The 8,561-nt window shown below is 40.5% G+C and overlaps 1 long non-coding RNA gene across 1 annotated transcript; it reads left to right on the top strand.

The window, feature by feature from the left end:
• The first annotated feature begins 7,557 nt into the window (after positions 1-7,557).
• LOC131241407 (uncharacterized) lies at positions 7,558-8,299 on the top strand. Its single transcript, XR_009169011.1, has 3 exons — positions 7,558-7,794; positions 7,917-8,047; positions 8,165-8,299. It is a non-coding gene; the product is annotated as an uncharacterized LOC131241407 (long non-coding RNA).
• The last annotated feature ends 262 nt before the right edge of the window (positions 8,300-8,561 follow it).

Genomic DNA, 8,561 nt, shown 5'->3' with positions numbered 1-8,561 from the left:
AGATGGTATGCTCTTCATTCGTTACATGGTCCACGTGTACAAAATATAGTAGGATCGACCTACTTGCGAGGTATCCTGCTCACATCCATCACATTGTCGATACAAGTAGTGGATGGAGTTGGTACCTTCTAGTACATGTGCTACCACCTACAAAATTACCTATTGTAGCAGAAAACCCAAAATAAAGTTCCTGTAATTCGGTGGATACATTCTTTCATATTACTAAAATGCATATACTACTTGATTCTTGGGTTGTGACTCAATCCGACAAATCCAGTCAAATCAAGCACTTAGTTGAGTAAAACCACATCGCATAACAGTTTTGTACGTTTACTGAACTGGCAGCATAATGGATTTGCGAGGCTCATATACAATTAAATGAAGTACAAGTTTGACATGTTTAGAACATACCTGAGCCTAAGTGAGGCAGTTATATGAACACTGTAAATGCGGGTAGCAAATGTCCACGCACAATCTGCACAGTGAGTAATAATTAATATTTGAAACGAGTCCACATAGAAAGCTGATTTGCGCAGCAAATCGCTTCAGTTGAGAGGAAATAACAGACCATTAACAGTTTGGGAGTAATACAAAAGTATCTTAATTGCGATTCGATCTAATAGGACATCCTTACACATTGTTTAAGTAAAGCAGCAGATGACATTATGATAAATTTTAAGTGAGTAGGATGTAGGAAGAAACCCCTGTATCAGAAAAATGCCACTGTAGCAGCAACTTTTATGATAATCCCAAATCATCTTTAATATAACAAATCAATGTATATATGTGATATGCAGTAGAATTATTATAATAAGCCCATTGAAGGACATACCTTAGCAAAAAAAGATGAAATTTTGAGCCTTGGGTGGGCCACAACCATGAGGATTACAAATAAACAACTTGCTAACAATTTTTGACTGTCCATTTAGATGATCAGTCTTTGTATGATTTGGATCATTTTATTGATGTAATTTTAGTGACGTAGCCAATAAGTATATTGTTTTTTAGTATCATTAACATGCCAAGTGTATGACGGATATGTACATTATGACACTTTTTTTTTACTCGTGATTTCATCCCATTTACTTTTAAATCATACTTATAATTAATTTACAAGCCCATTTACTCCCAATTTATTTTTTTTCTACATGCATTTACTCCCACCCAAAAACACTTCAAATGTAATCTACCTCCACTTACTCCCATTTCCCCTATTCACCTCCATTTATTCCCATCCAAATGGCCGAGTTGTGGGAAATTGCACCTGACCTGCTTGACTTGGAGTAAGCTCACCAATCTAGTTTTCAAGATACAAATTATACAACTGGAAATTAGATGTATAATAAGTGTCTTAATCTAGAGGTATACTGTAATACATTTCTATATATTGGAGGGTTGTAACGTATCCGAAGCTATTTGGATGAGAGTAACTGTAGGTAAATATAGGGAATTAATTCAGTTTAAATGAAGGTAATTTGATGGAATGGGTCCCTACTCATGGCTTAGTGGTAGACTCACAAGAGTTTCAACACCAGGGTCATAGGTTCGACAACCTATTGTGATGTGTGAGCTTGTATGTTAAATAAGAATGTAAGTGGCATTTAAACACATTGTTTAAGTAAAGCAGCAGATGATCAAATTCTAATTCCCTGATCTAATTACTACAAAATGGCCTTAAGATTGCATAAACAGTCATTTTGGGAGTAATACAAAAGTATCTTAATTGCGATTCCATCTAGTAGGACATCCAAACACATTGTTTAAGTAAAGCAGCAGATGACGTGATGATAAATTTTAAGTCAGTAGGACGTGGAAAAGCCACTGTAACAGTAACAATTAACATAAGCTGCATAAGTGTTGTTAAGCTCATACATGGAGCAAATGTGTACGGTGGTTGGATGAATGAAAGAGCTACTATGTCAATCAACAGCCATATCCCCAAAAAGTAACAAACAAAAAACAAAAAACCACAGACGGGTCGTGCTATAAGTGGTTGGGATCTTCCAATCCGGGAGATTTTACGCCTGGGTTACTGAAATGTGGGTCCCACCTGTATGAATTGAAATGCGCGACCGACTTGGAAATGTATCATGCAAGTCTCCAGGCGTCAATTACTTGTGGCCCCGGTAGAGGAAGTTTCTGTTGGCGGAGTGCACGTCTCCCACCCACAGGCGGACTCGGATTCCCAGCCACCCAGATCGTCGGGGACGCAGATTTGGTACTGATAGCATCAACAGCGATGTGGCTACTGACAGTGCTCCGTCGGTGCTTTCTATCCCTTTTTCAGGCTATTTCTATGCATAGGCTTAAAAAAGAGGTATATCCAAATCTCATATATACCACATCATAGAAAAGAGCAGTGATTGGACACTCACTATTCAAGTATGCGTGACCTAATCAACAGGTTGGATGACAAATAAGCATTACAGTATGCTTTAGGAAGTTTTTAATAGCAGGCAATCTTTTAATCGAATTGACAAATAATAAATAAGCATTACAGGTTGGAAGTTTTTAATCGAGATTTAGATATCCCTCTTTTATGAGATCGTTATCGGTAAAGTAATGATTTCGAAAAATAGATAAATCACTTCGATGAAACACTTATCATGCGGAGCTCACCTTCACTACCGATGATGTCAATACACAATCTGTGTCATACAGTCGAAAGCTGTGGGCTATTGTGGTATTCGTATGAAATCCACTCCGTTCATCCATTTTTTTTTTTCAGCTCATGTGAGCTCGTGAGCCAAAATAATTGAGGCGTATCCAAAACTAAAGGACACTGCATTAAAAATTGGTTAAAGGAAATGGCCAGGTCGAAACTTTCCGATGTCCTTCCTGATGTCCGTATGGCATCCAAACCTTTCTTAAGGTCATTCCCACTGGGATGAGCTGAAAAGACCATAATATTAGCCTGATACAGAACTTTTGCAGACCCAGGAATGTTTCAACGGTGGGCGTAAAATCCCCACCGTTTCCTGTAGCGTGGCCCAATTGAGTTTTGGATCTACTTAAGTTTTGGTCTTGTGCCTAAAATGAGCTGTAAAATTGGATTAACGGAGTGGATTTTTCACAGACATAACGGTGGGCCCCACATAGCTTCCGATGGCAGGAACTTCCAGATGTCGGGGGTCGCAAGCAATCAGCGTCCGCCGCACGCTATTTCGAAAGAGGATCGTATTATGGTACGCGGCCCGCTTTATTGATACACGGGATTTCGAAAGTTCCCGTCCACGTTCAATGGAAAAAGGTCCCAGCTTGACCGGTTGGATTTTTTTTAATCTTGGAAGGTTCCTGGGTCTTGGTGCAGCCAACCATCGGTCTAATTACCAGCCATGGGTGCTGTTGGACCGGATCCTACTCTTCAACACATTTTTAAAGCAGGCGCCTTCTGAGGCCCACCATGTTGTATATGTAAAATCCACTCCGTCCATCAGGTACTATCCGGTTACAGTGAAAAAACCCATGTAAGATATACTGCTCAGTTGGGTCAAACCACAGGGAGTGATAGAGATGGTATAACAACCATAGGTTTGTGTGTGGGCCCACGATGGTTTATATCTTTCATCAAACCCGTTCGGTCATGTGTAACTCACTAGAATGAAGTAAAAAAAAAAAATACCAAAAATAGACTGATCCAAATGTTATATGGCCGCACCGTATGAACTTACAAAATGTTAAGAGTCTACATTGTTCCATTAATGTGACCCATTAGAGTTTTTAATGTTCTGATATTTCATATGTACGGTTACAACAATAGTTCTAACCTGAATGATGGAATGGATTTACATATAAACATGGTGGGGCCTACATAGCTTAGGCGTGTTTAGAAGCTGCGTAATACAGGTGTTGTAGACGATTCCGGTCCGGCGCTACTTGTTATGGAAGTCAGTTGCCCGAAAGAAAAAGCAAAGATTACCTGAGCAACTCATTATATAATTCCTCCCATTGTTTGAAATCTCAGCTAGTTAACTTGGTAACCGGCCGAGTCTTACTCCGACCGACAACAAAACATACTGGGCTTCTATATAACTCGGCACTTAACTCAGTGAATCTTCCGCGTTTTCCACCTCTTATGTCGCAGTGAGAAACCATACACTAGGTAGGCTGATTGCTGGTGTAAGTTATAGTGCTCCCAATTGCATTGGGTCAATTGGACAGTCCACTTGATCAATCCAAACCGTCCATTAAGTCCGGAACACATTCTAGGGTATGATGTTATCATCGCACTGATTGGACAATCCAATCCATTCGTTGATTTGGCCTTTTTTTGAGCCATTCATTTTATAAGCCATGGATGGGATGGTTAAGATTGCCTAGCAGAAGTGATCCTCTATAATCATAAGCAATCCATGATAAACCCAATAGTAGATAGATCAAATTGATGATTGGACCTATTTTTATGTAATTGATCTTGGTCGTCAATATTAAATTCTATTGATCAGATGGTTAATATTGTTGGATTGGTACTATTGTTGCATGATAGCCCGTGAAATGATCCTTACGCCTAATGAGTGGTCTAGATCAAAGGATTGGATTGTCTAAGGGTCCCAATGCAACTATGAGCACTAGAGCATCTTCATGCTTGAAGTTTGTTCTGCTACATAAATGGTAAACCACCAACCGTTGAGGTCATGGTTTAAAATAGCATCCATCTGAGCCGTTGGTTTTTCAGTACAATACATTCATTAGGTGGGCCAGACACCTACATTGATTCATACAATCGGTTGTTCAGTATATCCAACGGTGTGTCTTGCTTGAACCTCCCTAATTTGACATCAGGAGATTTTATGTTGTGAGTCTTGTGACCAACGTTTTTCACGGCTAGAATGTTTTCTATACAAAGAGGTGAGCTCCAGTGGTACTGGGCAAATGTGGGGCCCACATGGTGTATGCATCACATTCAACCTGTCCATCGAGTGGCTCCGAGTCGTAGCATGTCAAGTCCAGCCCATGAATTGAGACCCGATTCCAGGTCCATCCCAATCAGAATGGGCCCGAATGTTGAAAGCCTGATGTCTGAATGCTCAAACTTACTTGTAGATGCCATTCCTAGTCTATTTCTTTGTGCACGCATGGCCCACGTGATCAACGGATAGAATAGTAACATTAAAGTGGGAAGTAGTGATTTAATCAATTTTCTTTTCTGGTCGGACTTGAGCCTGATGTGGTATGTCTGGACTGTCCGGCTAAGGCTGTTAGTTTTAAGCGTTTGGAGGCCAATTGCCAACCAAATCATGGGAGACCCTTCAGCAGCAAACTTGCCTAGATATCATTTGTTTGAGATCCAAGCAGTTCATCATGTGAAACCCGTCATGAACATTCCCTGTCTAAAAGATCAGGCGGTTCTAATCATCATGTGTTTCCCAGTTGGTCATGCCCGTGCAGAAGAAATGTAAGGGGGGCGTTTTTATAGTAACTTACTTTAGATAAGTTATTTACGCCATAAGTAAGCTTAACTTGGTTCTACTTAATTAGTAAATAAGTATGCTTGATAAATAACATACTTCTGGTTCAAAAAGTAAAAAAACATATTTAGTTTCCAACATTATAAATAATTATCGCAGATCTCCATCTAGTGCCTCTTATATTCACTATCCATCATGTGGGGCCAACCTTTGATGTGGATTATTCATTGTGTGGACCGCACCTTTGATGTGGGCCATCCATCATGCATGGTTCGCCTTGTTTGTGTGTCATTCATCGCCAGGGACTGATGCATTACATAAGGCCCAGTTTTGATATTAGTCATCCATCAGCATCATGTGGGGCCCACTATCAATGTTATTGTCCATCGCGTGGGCTCCACCTTCAATGTGGGATGCCCATCACGCGGAGCTTGCCTTGGATGTGGGTGATTCATCATTAGGCTCGGATCTTTGATGTAGAGCATCCATCATGTGGGGCTACCTCGATATGGCCTATCATTATGTAGTGTGTACTGTTTCAACGATACCAATACCTCAAGTGTTGAAAAGAGGCAACTCACGAGGAGAAGTACACCCAAATCCATAGCTCAACTGGCAGACTGCGTGGAGATACCTCGTTTCAACACTTGAGGTCTTTGGTATCGGTCCCTAGCAGGGGTGGCTAACATGGAGTGCCCGCTGGATTAAATGTTTTATCCACATAGTCCATTTGTTTTCCAGTCATTTTAGGCTATGAGCTTAAAAATGAGGTAATTCAAAATTCAAGTGGACCACCTCAAGGAAACAGTAGGCATCACTGTTGAAACCTTCCTAGGGGCCACCATGATGTTTGGCTGCCATTGAACCTGATGAGGAGGTCACGTAAGCTTAGATGAAGGGAGGGCACAAATATCAAAATGAAAAACTTCCCTAACCCCCATGCATTCAATCTCCTCCATTTCCTATGGTGTGGTCCACCTGAGCTTTGGATTGAACTCGTTTTTTAGCTCAAGCCAAGCCCTTAAAGAGGCTTGGAAAACGGACTGACAGTGTGGATGAAACACAAACATTATGGCTGGCCCCCTAGGGCCAATAGAGATTTTTAGAGCTGTACACGAATCGAATTGAGTCAAGCTTGGCACAGCTTGGCTCGGTTCGGTCCTCAAGCTTGACTGGCTAGCTTGTCTCAGCTCGGTCAGCAACTCAAGCTAGTGTAAAACAATAATAATACTTTACAAAGTTTTTTTTTTTTTTTTTTCTTGTAATGATTTATTTAGTATCTATTCCTTCCTCGCCACCAGCTAATCCCATGGAGAATGGATGCACTCGAATATAGGAAATCATGAAAAATATATGGTTGTTCACTAATGGCCGATGGATGGACCGATAAATCAGGTCGGTCTCTCATTAACTTTTTGGTAAATTGTTCAGCTGGGATAATGTTCTTGAAGTCAGTGAATGCGTCGGGCCATTCACACACAGGAGTATTTGTTTAACTTACTAAATAGTGTAGTTGAAGAAATAGGTGAGGACTACGTTATACAAGTAATTACATATAACGCAGCCTCTTATGTAATGGCCGGTCGTCTTCTTATGGAGAAGAGGCGACGTTTATTTTGGCCCCCTTGTGCAGCCCATTGTATTGATCTTATGTTAGAAGATATAGGTAGATTATTTATAAATGTGATTGCAAGGGCTAGAAGAATCACGGTCTTTATGTACAAACACGCCCTTCTTCTCAATCGAATGAGAAAACACATTGGGGGTAACTTGCTACGTCCAGCAGTCACTCGTTTCGCTACAGCCTTTTTAACACCACAAAGGCTACATGCAAAGAAATCAGAACTTGGAAGCTTTGTAGTGTCGGCCGATTTTGCAAGTGGGCCTTGGTCAAAGAAGGTTGAAGGGAAACAGGTTTAACAAACAATTCTTTCTCAAAGTTTTTGGACTCAAGTAGTAAAGACGCTAAAATCATCCGAGCCCTTAGTCACTGTGTTGCGATTGGTGGACAGGGATGAGAAGCCCACAATGGGCTACATATATGATGCGATGGAGATGGTGAAAAATAAGATCATAGACCATTTTAACTATAGAGACTGTGATTACAAGCCAATTTTAGATATTATAAATAGAAGATGGGGCAGCCAAATGTCATTCCCATTTTATTCGGCTGCTTACATCCTTAACCCAGCTTGTTTATTCGCTTCTGTCAATCCAGCAGAAGCACTAACTATGCATATGGTTGGATTTATTGATGTCTTGGAAATAATGATTCCAGATAGAGGAGAACATGACAAGATCTCAACTTTGCTGGACTTCTACACAAAAAGTGAAGGGATATTCTCAAGGGATATCGTAATAAGACATCGGACAATGAAATTACCCAGTAAGTACTTCTAAGTGTACTATCAACTGTGTACTGAACTCTTACAAATAGTTTTTCTACAAAGTGTCTTTAAGAGACTAAGACTCTAACGGTCTAACCTATACTTAAACTGTTTTTCTCAGCTGACTAGTGGGCTGCCTATGGAGTGGACCCGAACAGGAAGGATCCAGCTCTAAAGAAGCTGGCTATGAAGATTCTTGGACTCACGTGTTCTGCCAGTGGTTGCGAGCGTAATTGGAGCACGTTTGAGGTGGTAAGTTAGACTGTTTAGTAATTGTTTTGTTTTTTTTTGTAAACTCTAATTTTTTAGTGTTCCAAGCTAACTTAATTACCTAAATAGCTAATGCCAAATGATCTTTCTTTCTTGCAGATTCATACTAAGAAAATGAATCACCTTGAGCAAAAAAAGCTCAACGGCTTAGTTTTCGTTCAATACAATCAAAAATTACAAGAAAGATTCTAAAGTAGGAAAGAAAAGCCCGGCTTCTTTGACCGTATCTGCTTAGATGAGTTGGATGCAGATAGTGAGTGGCTCGTAAAGACAGAGGACCCAGTATTTGCTGGAGAGGATCTGATATAGGCACAAGTTGAAGGTGCAACATATGAATTGACACCTGGTGAAGGTAGTAGTACCACTCGAAGGCGAAGGACGGGGGGGAGCCGGGGGGCGAGTAGTAGCCGTCAACCCGTTGATGAGATTGAGGAGATTGAAGAAGGAGAAAGTGATAATGATGATCAAATTGAAGATCATCCACCATTGGATGTTG

The sequence above is a fragment of the Magnolia sinica genome, chromosome 3 (assembly GCF_029962835.1).
Source record: "Magnolia sinica isolate HGM2019 chromosome 3, MsV1, whole genome shotgun sequence".
Lineage (NCBI taxonomy): Eukaryota > Viridiplantae > Streptophyta > Magnoliopsida > Magnoliales > Magnoliaceae > Magnolia > Magnolia sinica.
This window is presented reverse-complemented; position numbering and strand designations above follow the sequence as displayed.